This window comes from Pseudophryne corroboree, chromosome 4, assembly GCF_028390025.1.
Source record: "Pseudophryne corroboree isolate aPseCor3 chromosome 4, aPseCor3.hap2, whole genome shotgun sequence".
Taxonomy (NCBI): Eukaryota; Metazoa; Chordata; class Amphibia; order Anura; family Myobatrachidae; genus Pseudophryne; species Pseudophryne corroboree.
The window spans coordinates 280,467,753-280,486,723 of record NC_086447.1 but is presented as its reverse complement, the minus strand read 5'-3'; the positions used below and the strand labels follow the sequence as shown (position 1 = coordinate 280,486,723).

The 18,971-nt window shown below is 44.2% G+C and overlaps 1 protein-coding gene across 3 annotated transcripts in view; it reads right to left on the bottom strand.

Annotated features, from left to right (window-relative positions):
* LOC134909375 (otolin-1-like) overlaps positions 1 to 18,971 on the bottom strand; it is a 113,723-nt gene that overhangs the window by 22,393 nt on the left and 72,359 nt on the right. The window lies entirely within an intron of this gene.

The following is an 18,971-nucleotide window of genomic DNA, read 5'->3' as shown; positions in this document are numbered from 1 at the left end:
ACAAATGCTAGTCACCTTGAAGCTTAGCTTGAAAGCAGTTTCACTATTTATTCAAGAAGTGCTTTTATGGAAAAAATAAATACACATTTAGTAAATGGGTCACCTTTATGTCAGAGAAAACTATTGTTTATGATCTTCTTGACTTATCTGTAATTTGCCATTTCAACCAATTGGAAAGATTACAATCCTATGCTTTGTAGCACAAAACTAACTTTTTACAGTTCCTCCCATTATACTGTTGTTGATGTGAGATTAGAAAGAATAAAATATCTTTACATATTTAATCAGTAATGTAAAAACCCTTTAGTAGAGATTTAAAGAGATTTCTACACATCTGATGCTAAGAGGAACACAACTCGACTGTAGATACTCCTACATTGGGGTAAATTTACTAACCAATCAGATTCCACTTCTTATTTATCTAAGATAATACCTGGAATCTGATTGGTTGCTATGGGTAACATCCCATTTTAAATAGAAAACTCATTGTGTGAATGAGGATAAATGCATATACTGTATATTCACCCATACAGTATATATATACACAGATAGATAGATAGATAGATATTGTCAAAGTCGAAAAATATCGTGATTCACAATGCCTTGTACTAACCCCAATGCACATGCCCGCTGCTCGTGCACCCACTACCCCGTGCGTACGCATCCCCTCAGGTTGCGTAAGGGACGCTCCGACGTCTCCTGCGCATGGAGATGTGTATTTACGGCGGAGTTTGTGAGCATCTAGCGAGCGACTCGATCGCTACATATTTAACCTAAATAGTGTGCTTTATAGATAGTATTTCCCTTAACAATGTCAGAAAGTATGTTTAGTGTAAATGGTTCTTGGACAGAGAAATTCCTCTTTGCATGATATGAAAGGTCAGACAAAGGTAGAACGGTGATGTCTAGTATCCAGCTGTAGAGTATTTTAAATGTAACATTTCGGTGTTGGTTAGGAAGAGATTGTTCGCTCCTGCGTATAGTTATGTTTAAAAGTAGTTTCTAGACATTTACTGTATTTACTGTTCATTATCCATGCGGCGGGAATCCTGAGGATACCTCCCACCTGAGCAGTTGGAAATAGACACAGCCCACCTGTTCGAACCCACCTATGACCTTTTGTTATAATGCAGAGACACATTCCTGTGTCCAATGAACAATGAGATTGTAGGGACCATTGTATCGTACTGTATGCTGTGTATATAAAGGCCACCATTCCTGGACCAGCACTCACTCTCTCTACAAAGGTTTTCACACTGAAGGCTAAGGGCTGGTCCAGGACGCGCTTGCGAATCATTCCCACGTGTGTAAGTTTCTCTGTAGCCATTTTGTTATTCTTTATGTACGCCATTCGTTCTCATTTTGTTATCCTTTAAGTGTTTGCCATTTTATTCTCTTTGTGTTTATTCTGTTTGCTATCGTTTGCTATTGTTCACATTTATTTCTTGTTATTCTGTTTAGATAATGATGTTAGGTCTGTAGTGTATAAGTTGTAACTGTTTTTCCCCTTTTTATACTAAAGTATCTTCTACGAAGGTGTTGGAACCTTACCAGGTCTTGTGTGTTTCACCAGTTATTGTATAGGGTTTCTGAGCATCTCAATCGCTCAAACAGCTTTCATATTATCAAGGTCAATAAGCGTTACTTTGTGGTAATATTACAGTACTAAGGTTTACAGTATAAGCATACCCTTACAGTGTGTTGTTAAACAAGGTTTACAGTGTGTCATTCAGTGTGCGTCAGCGCCGCTCGTGTCTCACTCTCACGGCACAGCGTCCGCTACGCCAACAGCGTAGCAGTACGGTACTCGGGCCACCTATAGCGTGCTCGATACCAAGCGTAAGCCCGTGAGCGTACGTGCCGTCACACCCACGGTTTAGCATCTGCTACGCTAAGTGCGTACCCTTACGGTACTCCGTGCGCCGATTGCGTACTAGTCCATAATAAGTATATAGCTTATGTTTAAAGGTAAATAATTGACTTTATCAATTGGGGGCATCATCCAGTCCTCCTCATACCCACAGTCAAGCGGAACCAGGCAGACTTTTATCCATCAGCAAAGGGCGGGAAGGTAGTATCCCATGTATCCGTGTTTATGGTTGGGGATACGGTAGTGCTGATCAGATAAGCGTCTGCTCCGCTTGGTTTGTAGGGATGCTGGAGGGATCCGGAACCGAAAGGTAAGAACGTTAAGCTATTGTCTTTTTAAACTGTTTTAATTTCTGTTTGGTGCAAATTGCATACGCAACACACACACACACACCTGTATTTTCACTTGTGTATTTTCACATATCTACTTTCCTGTTTGCCATTTGCATTGATAACGTGCTGAGAAAATTTGTTGCTATTTTAGTTAAAAGTAAAGAGTAATACTTAAGGGAGTAATTGTAAAAACACGCACGCAGCATAGAAGATACTGTGTGGTGTTTGGTAAGCATTTATAGTGAAATATCGCTTACATTTATAGAAGCGTGTTATTTGTGTTACTGCGGACGTATCCGGCCTGTGTACACGTGTCTCTCACCGAGTGCGAGTCAAGCATACGCGAAGCAAAGGCCTACACACGTGGCGTAAATTACGCAACGTGCGTACAGATACGCCCACTAGATACAAATCACACGATAGCATTGTTTTAGTAAGACGATACGGAAGCCACAAGATAATAGCACAATTTTTTTCAGTGTTCTAAAACTAGTTAAAGGAAAAAGATCCTCCTCTTGCTGCATCTCCTCTAGGATTAACCTGTGTTACCTGAATGAAAGTAATTTTCTGTACAGAAAAATCAAAGTATATTTGAAGTGAAAGAAGCGTGTGTATGCAAGTGAATTTTTCTTTGGGTGAACCTTGAGAAAAATCGGGATCTCGTAGAAGTACACCCGTGAAGTGAAGCACGTGGTGGCGTGGGAGGCATCTCACGTTAACAGTGAAATAAGGTAAAAGGAGCAAGTAGTGTTACAGCAGACCAGAAGGTCGCTAAAATCAGAAATCCGTTAAAAGTACCTATACGAAGTTCTGAAGACCCTGACTTAAGAAAAGTCAGAGGTAAGTGAGCGCAACCCAGAGGGGGGTTGGCGCAAAACCCATATAGGCCCGTGTTGAGAATACGCTCCGGCTGAAGGTTTCGCAGCCTAAACAACCGATTCTGCTGGTCGTAAGGTGGATAAGTAATAGTTACTTATATGAAGTGCGACTGTACCGCACGTAATTGTGTGCATTAGTTGGTTACCTTGATACCCATTCAGTTTTTGTGGGATCATAAACGCTATTTGTACATTCTAACGTGATTTGTGTAGGTTTTTTTATTTTAAAGGAGGTTCGCTGTTCACTCAGGAATTCTTCAACGGCCAATACTTACTGGGGAGGGTAGCATACTCCCACACGCCCCAGTAAATAGCGGTTCATAGGGGCCCTAGGTTGAGTACAGCAGCGCTAATGCAGTTTCTGGGTGTATTGGTCAACGTGGGCGAGAGGGAGTGAAGGCACTCGTTGAGCTTTCACCGTCGCCTTACCTCAGGCAACTTGGTTTTTTGTAGGAATTCTCAAAGAAGGCAATACCTGCAAATAATGGGGGCCAGTTGCTCAAGTAAGGGACGATCAACCAAGGTTCAGGTTGATTTAGTACCACGACCAGTTGGGTCGGCGAGGTATATAATGTGTGAAAAATATGGATCACACACAGAGGTTTTATGCAATGAGTGGGAACATATGACTGTGAACGATGGAGAACAGTTCTCCAGGGTGGGCAGTTTTGATCCTGAGGTGTTGCAAAATTTAAGGAGAAGGATAGGTCTCATAAAATACGGAAAGCAACGGAATAGACATTATAATTGTTTATATTTATGGCAACAGGAAAGTGAGATACAAAGGGAATTAACTTACACAGCTTGTTCTCACTTTAGCAGGAAACACATGGCAACTGGAGAAACAATGGCTACAGAGAATGGCATACTGGGATATGATGATAATAATGCACTTAGTAACTGTATTAACGATGATAAGAGTAAATGTAATAAATGTAATAAATGTAATAATGATAGAAGGAAAACTGATAAATGTACAAATTCTAACCCATGCAAGTTGCACCCCATATTAAACTTCCCTCAGGATTACAAGCAAGAAAGTGAGCCCAGCACGATGTCGGCACCTTTTCCAGCAGCCATCATACGAGACACCCAGGTGGGCACGGCCCAATCGGTATAGGCAGTAGTCAAGCCCCCTAACGGAGGGTCAGGTGAGGTCGTGTCCACAGGTAAGTACGGTATTGTATATCATGCACAGACAATTGCACCTCACATTGTAGAGTCAACACAAGATGGTGTAATTGAACTAAATTCTGTCAAGGTGATCACAGTCCCCAATGGGAGGACTGACGCTCAGGGAGTCACTCCCGTCAGAGACATTGCTATGCATTGTCCCTGGTCCCGGACAGAATTGAGGACAATTATGTCTGAATTTCCCGATCCCAGGAAAGATCTAGCTGCATGCCAAAGTTTCATTAAAGAACTAGGTAACGCCACTGAACCCACTACCAAAGGTTGGCGAACAGTACTGCGGGCATGTTTCCCCTCTACTATTGACCCCTTGAAATTCATTTCTGATTGTAAGTTAGACGAAGAGAGACCTCTCACTGATGCATACAATCAGGAACATGTTAAGCAGATAAACATTCAATTAGGAGTATACTTCCCAACTGTTGTCAAGTGGAACAAAATCTTCTCCATAAGACAAAAAGAATGTGAAACTGCTTCTAATTATTTCAATCGAGCACTGCAAGTAATGGCTAGATACACTGGGATCGCGGACATTGAGGAAAATGTACACCATAGAAAAGTAGCAGTTTATGTATTGATGGAAGGTTTAACAAAAGCGTTGAGAACAAGAGTACAGACCACTAAACCTAACTGGAGAAGTATCTCGGTGGCTGCGTTAAGAAAGTCTGCTGTTGGGCACGAGCGGAACATCAGCAAACATAGTGAGACACAGGGCGGTAAGCAGATGACCATAAGTAAGCTACCTCAGTCAAAACCCCAGACCCCTGTGGGTAAGTCAAATGTGATAAGATGTTATAGTTGCCAAAGGGAAGGTCATTTTGCACGAGATTGTATGTTTAAAGATGCACATAAGGTATATAAACCCCCTAGACAACAGCATGACTGTAATATCCAAAGAACCAGGAAAGTACAGGGAGAGCGGTTGATGGTGATGAGCATCCAAGCACCAGAGGAGGCATCAAATCGACCAAAACCCCAGGCCACTGGCACATGGAGGAAGCCGAGGGTTTGTTTTCTTTGTAAAAGGAAAGGGCATTATGCCAGCAACTGTAACAGCCCACAAAAAGTCAGACCCCCTATACAAGAACACGAGCAAAGTTATGACACACGTAATTATAATCAGGGATCATATATGAAGAATTTTGGGCCGCACCTGTAATTTGCAGCCAGTAAAGTTGATCATTAGCCTTGATAGTAAGCCTGAGGTTACAGTCAATGTAATTGGGAGGTCAGTTCCTTGTAGACACAGGGACGGCCGGGTAAACTTTGTAATTTATCTTTAAATGTTTTCTTCTCATCTCTAACATTCACCAACGGAACTCAAACGTCACATGACTACTTGGTCTTTTCAGAGGTCTACCCAACCCCAGTATATCTTACCAGCATCGTTGTGTTTGGCCAGACACAAAGGGTGGAGAGTGGAGATACTGGTGGGGGAGACTGTGCAGAGATACCGGTGGACATGTTGATGCGACAGCCTGTTGATGAATCTGACAATGTTTTTCTTTTCTATTTGTTCTCTCTCTCTTTTTGTTCTTTCATGTTGTACGGATAGTATGTCACACCTCAGTTAGACAAATGGTAATGCAAGATTTATGCTCCTTACAGAAAGATCGCTGATTTGGAAAGAATATTGTATCACCGGAGTGTTCGTTTTGGGAAGACTGAGAGACAGCACCTTTGAGATGACAGCCGAGCAAGAAGAACAACAAGACTAGAGGACAAATTATCGTAACAAGTTTCTTTCCCCTTCAATTATTTTCTGTACCCCATTACAACTTTCCCTTTCTCCTCCTGTAAGATGGACTCGCCTCAAGAGACTGCAGTCCGTGTTTTCCTGTTGACCCTGATGTTGACCAGAGCAGTCTGTTTCGGTGAGAGTACCAGTGAGGTCGAGAAAGGATCTGGAATGGGTTCTGATGATCAGGATGGATTCGTAGAATTCCAAGAGCAACACAATCACTGAGTAAAGGCGAGTATCAGAAAACAATCTGGTAGCCATGACATTAATAGACATTGTGAAGGATTGTTAGCTGAAGAGAATTGTATCTGTAGGAATTGTGACAACATAGTTGAGGACGGGTGCATCCAGAGATGTCAGTCCAGCATTAATATCAATATGGACCATCATCCATTGAGTGACTATCACTCATTAGTGGGTAAGGTTTTAAACCAAACTGAATGCTGGGTGTGCTCACAAGTACCTCAAGGTCATAGAAAGTCAGGACTAGTGCCATACTCTTTAACGATAGATGAGGTACTTGAATTAAGGGATGGGAGACCGGTGGACAAGAAATTTAATATTTCTAGGCCTCCTAGTTTGAAGCTCCACCAATACCATGTGGATAGGTCCCTAATATGTTTTAACATTTCCAATCCCCGAAAGCCGGGAAATTGGGAAGTGACATGGAACAACCGAACCATGACATTCTCACACAGAGCCGATAGAATGCCCATCGACTCAGAACTTATACGCCAAATAACCAATATAGGTACACTCTAGGAAGTAGGCCCATGCGAGTTGGAGAAGTATCACCAGGATACTGTGCGCATATCATACAACCTGATACGTGTACTAGTCAGATGAGAGAGATAGGAATAGGAGTTTTCACCTGGAAGGTTTGTAATATGGTGATGTCATATTCTGTCCTATATGTCCTCCACGATGACTCATATTTCATATGTGGGAGGAAGGCGTATAGGTTCCTTGCCCCAAACTCAGAGGGATTGTGTTACATTGGAAAAGTGTTGCCTGAAGTGAATTTATGACCCAACGATTGAGACAATGTTGTGATAAGATGTGATTCCACGGACTGTTTCTTTCACCCGTTTCTCCTTTGGTTTTCTCAAATGTACAAAGACCTCCACTTGGAAGAAGAATTTGACGACCTTTTATACAGACCACTGATGAACTGTGTCACCGACACCTGATGGACCCTTAGAGACTGTAATTTTATAAACACCTGATGAGCTTTTAGAGACTGTAATTTTTTATGGACACTTGAAGAAGCTTTGCTTGCCAATTACCGCAAAGCTACAGTAAAGATACGACAACCAGACAAGACATCAGACAAGACATCAGACAAGACATCAACAAGACTCCAATCGGCGACCACATACATAATCATATGAATGCATTTATGACGCATGTTTCTTATCTTCATCTCTACTATCTTCAGGTAGTGACACACATAGTCGACAGGCAATATAGGCACATATATTAGCACTCACATTTTTTCCCCTTTCATGTATCATCAACTAATGTGCACCCCATTTGTTGTAACCAAAAGCCGAAAAGAGCTCGGTAGAGTTTGACAGCCCATCCACAGACCCTTAATACGGGATAAGAAGGATTCAATGTATACTTCGCAATACCTCGAAGCTTGATTTAGAACACGTACGGCACGATGATACATGACCCCTCAGACATGGATTTCATACACACATGCTATTACTATCTCACTAGGTCATACATTTCCCACCTCCTCCTCTCCTCCCTACTCCCAATCATAATGAGGTATTTCATGATAACATATATTTTTCTGTTTGATTATTTAGATAGTGTCAGTTATTGGTGACTGCCAAAGGGTGAACTGTCAAAGTCGAAAAATATCGTGATTCACAATGCCTTGTACTAACCCCAATGCACATGCCCGCTGCTCGTGCACCTACTCCCCCGTGCGTACGCATCCCCTCAGGTTGCGTAAGGGACGCTCCGACGTCTCCTGCGCATGGAGATGTGTATTTATGGCGGAGTTTGTGAGCGTCCAGCTGTAGAGTATTTTAAATGTAACATTTTGGTGTTGGTTAGGAAGAGATTGTTCGCTCCTGCGTATAGTTATGTTTAAAAGTAGTTTCTAGACATTTACTGTATTTACTGTTCATTATCCATGCGGTGGGAATCCTGAGGATACCTCCCACCTGAGCAGTTGGAAATAGACACAGCCCACCTGTTCGAACCCACCTATGACCTTTTGTTATAATGCAGAGACACATTCCTATGTCCAATGAACAATGAGATTGTAGGGACCATTGTATCGTACATCATTTCCACGTGTTTTAAGTTTCTCTGTAGCCATTTTGTTATTCTTTATGTACGCCATTCGTTCTCATTTTGTTATCCTTTAAGTGTTTGCCATTTTATTCTCTTTGTGTTTATTCTGTTTGCTATCGTTCGCTATTGTTCACATTTATTTCTTGTTATTCTGTTTAGATATTGATGTTAGGTCTGTAGTGTATAAGCTGTAACTGTTTTTCCCCTTTTTATACTAAAGTATCTTCTACGAAGGTGTTGGAACCTTACCAGGTCTTGTGTGTTTCACCAGTTATTGTATAGGGTTTCTGAGCATCTCAATCGCTCAAACAGCTTTCATATTATCAAGGTCAATAAGCGTTACTTTGTGGTAATATTACAGTACTAAGGTTTACAGTATAAGCATACCCTTACAGTGTGTTGTTAAACAAGGTTTACAGTGTGTCATTCAGTGAGCGTCAGCGCCGCTCGTGTCTCACTCTCACGGCACAGCATCCGCTACGCCAACAGCGTAGCAGTACGGTACTCGGGCCGCCTATAGCGTGCTCGATACCAAGTGTAAGCCCGTGAGCGTACGTGCTGCTCGTGTGTCGCGCCCACAGTTTAGCGTCTGCTACGCTAAGTGCGTACCCTTACGCCAATTGCGTACTTGTCCATAATAAGTATATAGCTTATGTTCAAAGGTAAATAACTGACTTTATCAATATATATATATATATATATACACACAGATATATATATATACAGATATATAGAAAAAAGGGCAGAGACAGCACTCAAAGCCACAAACAAAAATATTGAGGGAGGTGCAAGGCAGCAAAATAATATACAGGCACTCACTTGATCCAGTAAAGGAAAAAGCAGAACAAGCCTGCACTCACGGTTTTGATGAAAAGAAAACAAAGATTTATTCCATGTTGAAACAATGAGTGTACATACAGGCACAGCCCGACAGCTGTTTCGACCAACTCTGGTCTTATTCAGAATAAATAAAAAAAGGAGATTTATGGTAAGACTTACCATGGTTAAATCTCTTTCTGCGAGGTACACTGGATTCCACAGGGAATAACACCGGGGTGTAGAGTTGGATCTTGATCCGAGGCACCAACAGGCTAAAGCTTTGACTGTTCTCTAGATGCACTGCACCGCCTCCTCTATATCCCCGCCTCCAGGCACTGGAGCTTAGTTTTTTTAACCAGTCCAATGCAGTAGCAGGTAAAAGAGATGGTAGATGTTAGCCACATAGAACCACATTCTCACAACAGGAGAAGGTACCAGCGGCTAATGCCATACAAACCCAAAGAAGCTAACTGCGTCAGGGTGGGCGCCCTGTGGAATCCAGTGTACCTCGCATAAAGAGATTTAACCATGGTAAGTCTTACCATAAATCTCCTTTTCTGCAGCGGGGTACACTGGGATTCCATAGGGAATAACATCGGGGATGTCCTAAAGCAGTTCCTCATGGGAGGGGACGCACTGTAGCGGGCACAAGAACCCGACATCTAAAGGAGGCATCCTGGGAGGCGGAGGTATCAAAGGCATAGAACCTGATAAACGTGTTCACTGAGGACCACGTAACCGCCTTGCACAATTGTTCTAGTGACGCGCCACGTTGGGCCGCCCAAGAAGGTCCAACCGACCGAGTAGACTGGGCCTTGATAGCAGCAGGAGCTGGAAGTCCAGCCTGCGAATAAGCTTGTGCAATCACCATTCTAATCCATCTGGCCAAAGTTTGCTTATTCGCAGGCCAGCCACGTTTGTGAAAACCAAAAAGGACAAAGAGGGAATTAGATCTCCCAAGGGAGGCGGTTCTCTTCACATAGATACGGAGAGCCCGTACCACATCCAAAGACCGCTCTTTGGAGGACAAACCAGGAGAGATAAAGGCCGGAACCACAATCTCTTGGTTAAGGTGGAAAGATGACACCACCTTAGGTAGATAACCAGGGCGAGTTCTAAGAACTGCACAGTCACGGTGAGAAATCAGAAAGGGTGACCAACATGATAAGGCACCCAAGTCTGAAACCCATTGAGCAGAGGCAATAGCCAGCAAAAATAAGACCTTAAGTGTAAGCTATTTAAGGTCGACAGACTCAAGAGGCTCAAATGGAGACTCTTGCAGGGCATGACAAATCCCATGGAGCCACAGGAGGGACATAGGGAGGTTAAATCCATAAAACACCCTGAGTAAAAGTGTGAACATCAGGAAGAGATGCAATCTTTCTCTGAAACCACACCAACAAGGCAGATATATGAACCATGAGGGAGGACAGATGAAGGCCTAAGTCCAGGCCTTGTTGCAGAAAAAGCCAAAAGTTTGGCAGTTCTGAACTTGTATACATCGTAATTCTTAGCTGCACACCAAGTGAAGTAAGAATACCAGACCCTATAATAAATCCGAGCCAAAGCTGGTTTACGGGCTTTCAACATAGTTTGAATGACCGCCTCAGAAAATCCTTTGGCCCTCAGGAGTGAAGCTTTAAGAGCCACGCCATCAAAGCCAGTCAGGCCAGATCCTGGTAGACACAAGAGCCCTGAACAAGGAGGTCTGGGCATTGCAGAAGCAGAAGAGGACGCTCTATCGAGAGACCCTGCAGGTCTGAGAACCAATGCCGTCTGGGCCGCGCTGGAGCGATTAGAAGTAGTATTCCTCCTTCTTGCTTTAACTTCCTTATTACCCTGAGCAGGAGTGACACCAGAGGGAACACGTACGGCAGCCAAAAGTTCCATGGAATTGCCAGTGCATCCACGAACGCTGCTTGAGGATCCCTTGTTCCTGCTCCGAAGACCGGAACCTTGTGATTGTGTCGAGACGCCATCAGGTCTACATCTGGTAGGCCCCACTTGTCCACTAGGAGTTGAAATACTTCTGGATGAAGGCTCCACTCTCCGGCATGTACGTCCTGATGACTGAGGAAGTCCACTTCCCAGTTGAGGACCCCCGGAATGAACACTGCCGATATGGCTGGCAGATGGCGTTCCACCCATTGAAGATTCTTTGACACTTCCAACATTGCCATACAGCTTCGCGTGTGCCTTGATGATTTATGTACTCCACTGTGGTGACATTGTCCGACAGGCCTGTTCTGTACCAGATTCTCCTGATGAAGCTGATGGAGATATAACCAGTGAAACGCGTTGAACCAATACCACCTCTCTTTCCTGCAATTATCACCACTCATTTCCATTAATTCAACTTCTGCAACCACCTTGGCACTATTTGGATGTTTGCTCCAGCATTAGATCAGCAGCACAGCACTCTATCCGGTATTCCCTCCAGCCACGCATGGAACCTTCCTAGGCTGAGACTTCTACAAGGGACTCCTGTACACCACTATCCAGTAAACAATCTGCATCACAGTGACTGTAGAGAATTGGAAAAATGTCCTAGCCAAGGTATTGGAACTATCCACAATAAATATAGAGTGGACATTTCTTACAGAAATTATTCAGAGGGGTGGTCTTATTGCAATACTGCACACGTACATTCTTTTAACCTAATTTTTATTTATGTTTTATTTTCATTGTATGCAATAAATTGTGCATATATATTTTAAGAAAACAAACCGTCCTATTGTGAATAATTATTCTTGACAGTCAGCGCTGGTTTACCTATTTATTGTTTCTGTTCTGTACCAGAGGCAGAGCAAGTTTCAGAGCATTGAACACTGCCCGCAACTCCAGAATATTTATCGGGAGGAGAGATTTCAACACTGCGCCCCAACCCCACAGACTGGCATCTGTCGTTAGGAGGACCCAGATGGACATCCAGAAGGGACGACCCCTGCTCAATTTTTGGTCCTGTAGCCACCAGCTCAGTGACAGATAAACCTCCGGAGTCAAGGAGATCATGTGAGAGAGATCTAATCTGGTGAGGCAGGCCATCCCACCTGGCAAGGATTAGCTTCTGCAGAGGGAGAGAGTGAAATTGAGTGTACTCTACCATGTCGAAAGCCAACACCATGAGGCCTAGTACTTGCATCGCCGAGTGTATCGACACTCATGGGCGAGAGAGGAAGCATCTATCCTGTCCTGAAGCTTCAGGACCTTCTCTGGAGACAAAAACAAATGTTGGTTGTGTATGTCCAGTAATGCCCCCAGGTGCACCATGCTCTGAGCAAGGACCAGTGAGGATGTCTTCCAATTGATGAGCCACCCGTGTGCTTGTAGAAATTGGACCGTCAGTTCCAGATGATGTGTGAGAACCTCTGGGGAGTACATCAGGATCAGCAAGTCGTCCAGATACAGCAGGATCCTGATACCTTGCCAACGGAGAATGGCCGTCATGGCTGCCATGACCTTGGTGAAAATCAGAGGAGCTGTAGTCAGTCCAAAGGGCAAGGCTTGGAATTGATAATGTAGGTTGCCAATAGCAAACCGCAGATACTGCTGATGCGATACGGCAATAGGTATGTGTAGGTAAGCATCCTGTATGTCTAGGGATACCATATAATCCTTGGGCTCCAAAGCCAGAACAATAGAGTGAAGAGTTTCCAAACGGAATTTGGATACCTTCACAAATTTGTTCAAAGATTTGAAATGAGTATGGGCCGGGAGGATCCATTCAGCTTCGGGACTAGGAACAGCATTGAATAGTACCCCCTGCCCCTCTGAGACAGAGGCACCGGCACTATCACTCCTGTGTCCAGGAGTGATTGCACCACTAAATGTAGAGTTTTTGCCTTTAATGGATCTGAAGGGATAACCGTTGAGCAAAAACTGTGAGGGGGACGTGTCTTGAAAGAGATTGCGTATCCGCGAGTGACGACTTCTCTCACCCAGGCATCTGAAGTGGTCTGTAACTATACCTGGGTGAACCGCAGAAGTCGGCCTCCCACCCTGGGATCCCCCAGGGGGAGGCCCACTCCATCATGCAGCAGGCTTATCTGGTTTGGAAGCAGGCTGACGAGCAGCCCAAGAACATCTAGGTATCTGCTTAGATGTTTTGGACGTGTGAGCCTGTTTCGGGTACGCCTGGCCCTTTGCTTTACTTGGAGGTCAAAAGGAACAAAAGGAGGTACTTTTAGCCTTCGGAGCTGAAGGATTAGTACTTGGTAGACATGCAGTTTTAGCACATGCTAAATCAGCAATAATCTTGTTCAAATCTTCCCCGAATAGGATGTCTCCCTTAAAAGGGATCACCTCCAAGGTCTTTTTAGAGTCCAGGTCTACCGACCAGGACCGCAACCACAGAATCCGGTTAGCCAGAAGGGACATAGTAGATGCTTTGGCCGCCAGAACATCGGCCTCAGAGGCTGCTTCCTGAATGTAATGAGAGGCTGTGGTAAGATATGAAAGACACTGTCTGGCATTATCAGAAAAATCCACAGGTAGCTCTGCCTCAACAGCTTGAACCCAGGCTTCAATACCTTTTGCAGCCCAGGAAGCAGCTATAGTGGGTCTATGTACAGCACCCGCAAGAGTGTAAATAGACTTCAAACAACCCTCCACGCGCTTATCCATCGGTTCTTTCAGAGAGGTGACGGTAGTGACAGGCAGAGTAGAAGACACCACAAGATGAGCTACATGTGAGTCCACCGGCGGTGGTGTTTCCCAATTCTTACTTAACTCTTCAGAGAGGGGATAACGAGCTAGCATCTTTTTAGATAGGGGGAATTTCTTCCCTGGTAACTCCCAGGATTCCTGATGTATGTCAACCAAATGGTCAGAATGTGGCAAAACTAATTTAGTAACCTTCTGATGTTTAAACTTATCAGATTTCTTAGACTTATCTGGAGGATCAGTTTCAGCCTCAATCTGAAGAATCACTTTGATAGCCTCCAAGCGGTCAGGAACATCAACCTGCATTGTAGATTCCTCATCAGAAGCATCTGCATCAGTGTCTAATGGGTCAGTATATACCCCATCTTCATTGGATGAAGTATCCGAAACATGAGTGGATTGTGAGGAAGAAATGGCCCGCTTAGAAGACACCTTGGTCCTAGGAGGGCGTGGGTTAGGATTTTGTTTAACCAAAGACTGATTTAATTGCTGTAACTGAGTAGACAGAGTATCCGCCCATGGCGTATTAACTACAGGGACAATATGTGGCTGTAATGGCACAGGAGGTCCCACAGGGGGGCGTAAGTCTCGTTATTAGCGTAGTCAGTAAATTAGAAAAAGCAGCCCAAGGTGGTCTTGGTGTGCCACCGGTGCTGCAGACTGACTGAGGGGTACAGAGCCCCCGTTACCTGGACCCTCAGCTGGAATATTTTCCTCAGATAAATCCACGGCATTAGCACTGCATGATGCAGGTTCAGCCCTGGTTCTCCCGCCCTGTGTATCAGACATGATATGGAGATGTAGCCTTAGGGCGTAACAGTACAATATAGCCAAACACAGTACCTGACATAAAAACCCTGTGGAGTGTGATTGCGAATACAGAACACAAACAGAGGATTTAAGTGGAGAAAAATACAAAAAAACAGTATATCCTGTGAAACACTATATATATATATATATATATATATATATATATATATATTGTAACACTGTAGGGGTGCAAGGCGCCTTTTCCTGGGGAATATGGCAGCATGCAGCAGCTGAGGAACAACACAAGTCCAGTTTCTGGTACAACTGACCCCGGCCAGTTTTAATGAAACAGAAAATAAAACAAACCCCAAAATAAAAATACCTTGCCTGTCCGGCACTAACTAAACATAAGATATTCCTAACTGTCACTAAACAAAACACAGAGTTCTTCAGTACATACTGTACAGCTCACTTGCATCAGAAAGCATGTCTCTCACACACAGATCCTGCAGCCTTCCCAGGCAGTCTGCCCATACTAATCAGGTTAGAAGCACTATATCACTCTTACACAGCTGAAACCCTGATTAGCCCTCTGTGAGGCCAAAGACCCGAACTGGGCCCAATGTCTAGAACTCGCCTTATCTCTCTCTCAGAGCCTTTACCCAGCTTTTACAGCAAACTGAAAAGGTTCAGACAAAACAAAAAGCATTTTTCCTAGAAGTTAACATTTTCTAAAACATGTAAGACAAGAACCTGGGACAAATATACCTGCCCTCAAACACTATCCCAGTGTTCTTGTCACATATCCCCCTCCCCTGTTTCGACCTAGGGGCCGGAACACTTGTAGCCCCCAAACAGAAGATGCGAGACAATGCATCTGCGTTGGCCAATTGTGTTCCCGGTCTATGTTCGACAGTAAACTTAAAGTCCTGCAACGCTAGAAACCATCTAGTTACACGAGCATTCTTGCCTCTATTTACATACATCCATTTTAAAGGGGCATGGTCTGTCACTAGTCTGAATTGTCTACCCAAGAGGTAATATCTCAAGGTATCTAGTGCCCACTTAATGGCCAAAGCCTCCTTTTCCACAATGGCATACCTTTTTTCATGCTCATTGAGTTTCCTACTCAAATAAATGATAGGGTGTTCGTCCCCATCTCTGGTTTGGGACAGCACAGCACCTATCCCTACCTCTGCGGCATCTGTCTGTACCACAAATTCTTTTGAAAAATCTGGTGTTATCAACACCGGTTGTGAACACAAAGCCACTTTTAACGCTTGGAACGCCTTTTCTGCATCAGGGTTCCATTTCACCACATTTGACTGCTTCCCTTTGGTAAGGTCTGACAACGGCACCGCTGTGGTCGCAAAATTAGGAATAAACCGTCTATAGTACCCAGTAATTCCCAAAAAAGCCCTTACCTGTTTTTTATTCACTGGACGAGGCCAGTTTTGAATAGCATCAACTTTATTCAATTGGGGCCTAATCAGACCTCTGCCTATGGTGAAGCCCAAGTATTTGACCTCCTCCATTGCGAGGCAGCACTTCTTTGGGTTAGCAGTTAACCCTGCCTCTCTGATTGAGTCCAGTACTGCTTGTACTTTAACCAAATGGGACCCCCAGTCTGTACTGTGAATTACCACATCATCCAAATAGGCAGCTGCATATTTTCTATGGGGCCTCAAAATTTTATCCATCGCCCGTTGAAAGGTTGCTGGAGCCCCATGCAACCCAAAGGGTAACACCTTATACTGGTACAGCCCCTCCGGAACCGAAAAGGCTGTTTTTTCTTTGGCGCTATCAGATAAAGGTATTTGCCAGTAACCTTTGGTCAGGTCCAATGTGGTGAGAAACCTGGCTGTTCCCAGCCTTTCTACAAGCTCATCCACACGGGGCATGGGGTATGCGTCAAACTTGGACACCTCATTTAACTTACGAAAGTCATTACAGAAGCGTATGCTACCGTCGGGCTTCGGGATGAGCACTATGGGACTGGACCACTCACTGTTAGACTCCTCTATGACTCCAAGTTCTAACATGGTTTTAACTTCCTTAGAAATAGCTTCTCGCTGAGCTTCAGGAATCCTATATGGCTTTAAATGAACCCTGACCCCTGGTTCTGTGACAATGTCATGTTTTATTATGGTCGTTCGGCCAGGCAGCTCTGAAAATACCTCCCTATTTTGGATGAGAAATTCTTTAACCTGATTGTTCTGATCAGCTGATAATGTCTCTGACACCTTCACTGCGGGAAGCAACCGGGGTGAAGACACCGAAGGGCAAGGCTCCGCTGACAGAGACAACCTATCTTTCCAGGGTTTGATTAAGTTAACATGGTAGATCTGTTCGGGTTTTCTCTTTCCCGGCTGGTATACTTTGTAATTAACCTCATTCACTTTTTCCCTAATCTCAAATGGACCCTGCCATTTAGCTAGGAATTTGCTTTCCACAGTGGGTACCAAAACAAGAACTCTATCTCCAGGAGCAAATTCCCGTATCTTGGCACTCCGGTTATAGACCCTCTGTTGAGCACTTTGGGCCTGTTCCATGTGCTCTCTGACAACAGGTACCACGGCTGCAATCCTATCCTGCATTTGTGTTACATGCTCAATAACGCTTCTATAAGGAGTGGGCTGTCCTTCCCACGTCTCTTTGGCAATATCCAACAGCCCTCTGGGGTGTCTACCATACAACAAATCAAATGGAGAAAACCCCGTAGAGGACTGAGGGACTTCTCTGATGGCCATTAACAAGTAGGGCAACAAACAATCCCAGTTTTTCCCATCTCTCTCAACAACCTTTTTTAACATACTTTTTAATGTTTTATTAAACCTTTCCACCAACCCGTCAGTTTGGGGATGGTAGATGGACGTCCTGAGGTGAGTGACCTTAAATAACTTGTACAATTCTTTCATGATCCTTGACATAAATGGAGTACCTTGGTCAGTCAAAATTTCTTTTGGTATTCCCACTCTACTAAATACCTGCACCAGCTCCCTAGCTATCGCCTTGGTTGTGATAGTGCGTAAAGGGACAGCCTCAGGATATCGAGTGGCATAGTCCATAATTACCAGGATATACTGATGGCCCCGAGCAGACTTTAACAAGGGCCCCACGAGATCCATGGCTATTCTGTCAAACGGGACCTCTATAATAGGCATGGGAACTAGTGGGCTCCTGAAATGGGGTCTAGGGGCATGATACTGGCATTCAGGACAGGAAGAACAATATTCAGACACTTCTTTATAAACCCCTGGCCAAAAGAACCTTTGTAAAACTCTTTCAGTGGTTTTTTCTGCCCCTAAATGTCCTGCGGTAACGTGACTATGAGCTAAATCTAGTACCGTTCTCCGATAAGGCTGGGGAACTACCAGCTGTTCCACCACATCCTCACCCCTTTTGACAATGTGGTACAAGAGCTCATTACAGATGGCCATGTGGGGATACGTAACCCTGTCACCTGGTACCACAGGTTCCCCATTAACAATCTTAACATTCTCTCTAGCCTTTATTAAGGTAGGATCCTTTAACTGTTCAGACGCAAACAGATCCTTCTTTACCTCCAGGTCAGGCACGCTTTCAGTTCTAACTACTATGTCTCTGTTCCCGGCAAGAGGGTCCTCACTGGACTCCCCATCTGTCACTTCCCCAGCCAAACTAGCAAAAGGCAAAGGGACAGAAAGTTCCGAAGACCCACGTACATCCATAAAATCACCGGTATTATCAACTGGGTTTTTACTTCTCACATCTGTTGATAACCGTGATTCCCACAGTTTCCAAAAATGAGGAAAATCCCTCCCTATTATGGCCTCATGCACCAAGGTAGGGACCAGTCCCACTTTAACCATTGCTGACCCACAACAAGTTTCTATATTCACCTCAGCAGTGGCATAATGTTGGGTATCCCCATGTATGCAAGTTACCCCAATAGGTACTTGCTGGACCTTTAAGGGGTTCACTAACCCAGCTTTCACGAGGGTAACTAAACTTCCTGAATCTAGCAAGGCCTCTACCCGGTTACCCTCTAAGAACACATCGCACATTTGTTTTTCCAGCTCAGGTGAAGGTACCACAGTACAGGCTAACCTAGCAAAGAAAGACATTCTGCGACATTCAAAGGCAGCATCACATTGCATGGGTTCTTGCGTGACTGGGCAATTGGCAATAACATGACCTGGCATACCACACCTAAAACATTTAACCACACGATTATCAACCCATTTGGGCAGCATAGACCGTTCTAGCCCCATTGGCCTGTTTCCAGGGCCAGTGTTTACAGTCTCTCCAGCCTTGCGTTCTCTTAACCGCCCAGCAACGTTTTCCCACGGAACAGTCTTACCAGTCTTTACTGAAGGGCGCTGTCGAGGATCTATGGGTTGCTGGGTGGTCATCAGTAGTTCCTCTGCTGCCAA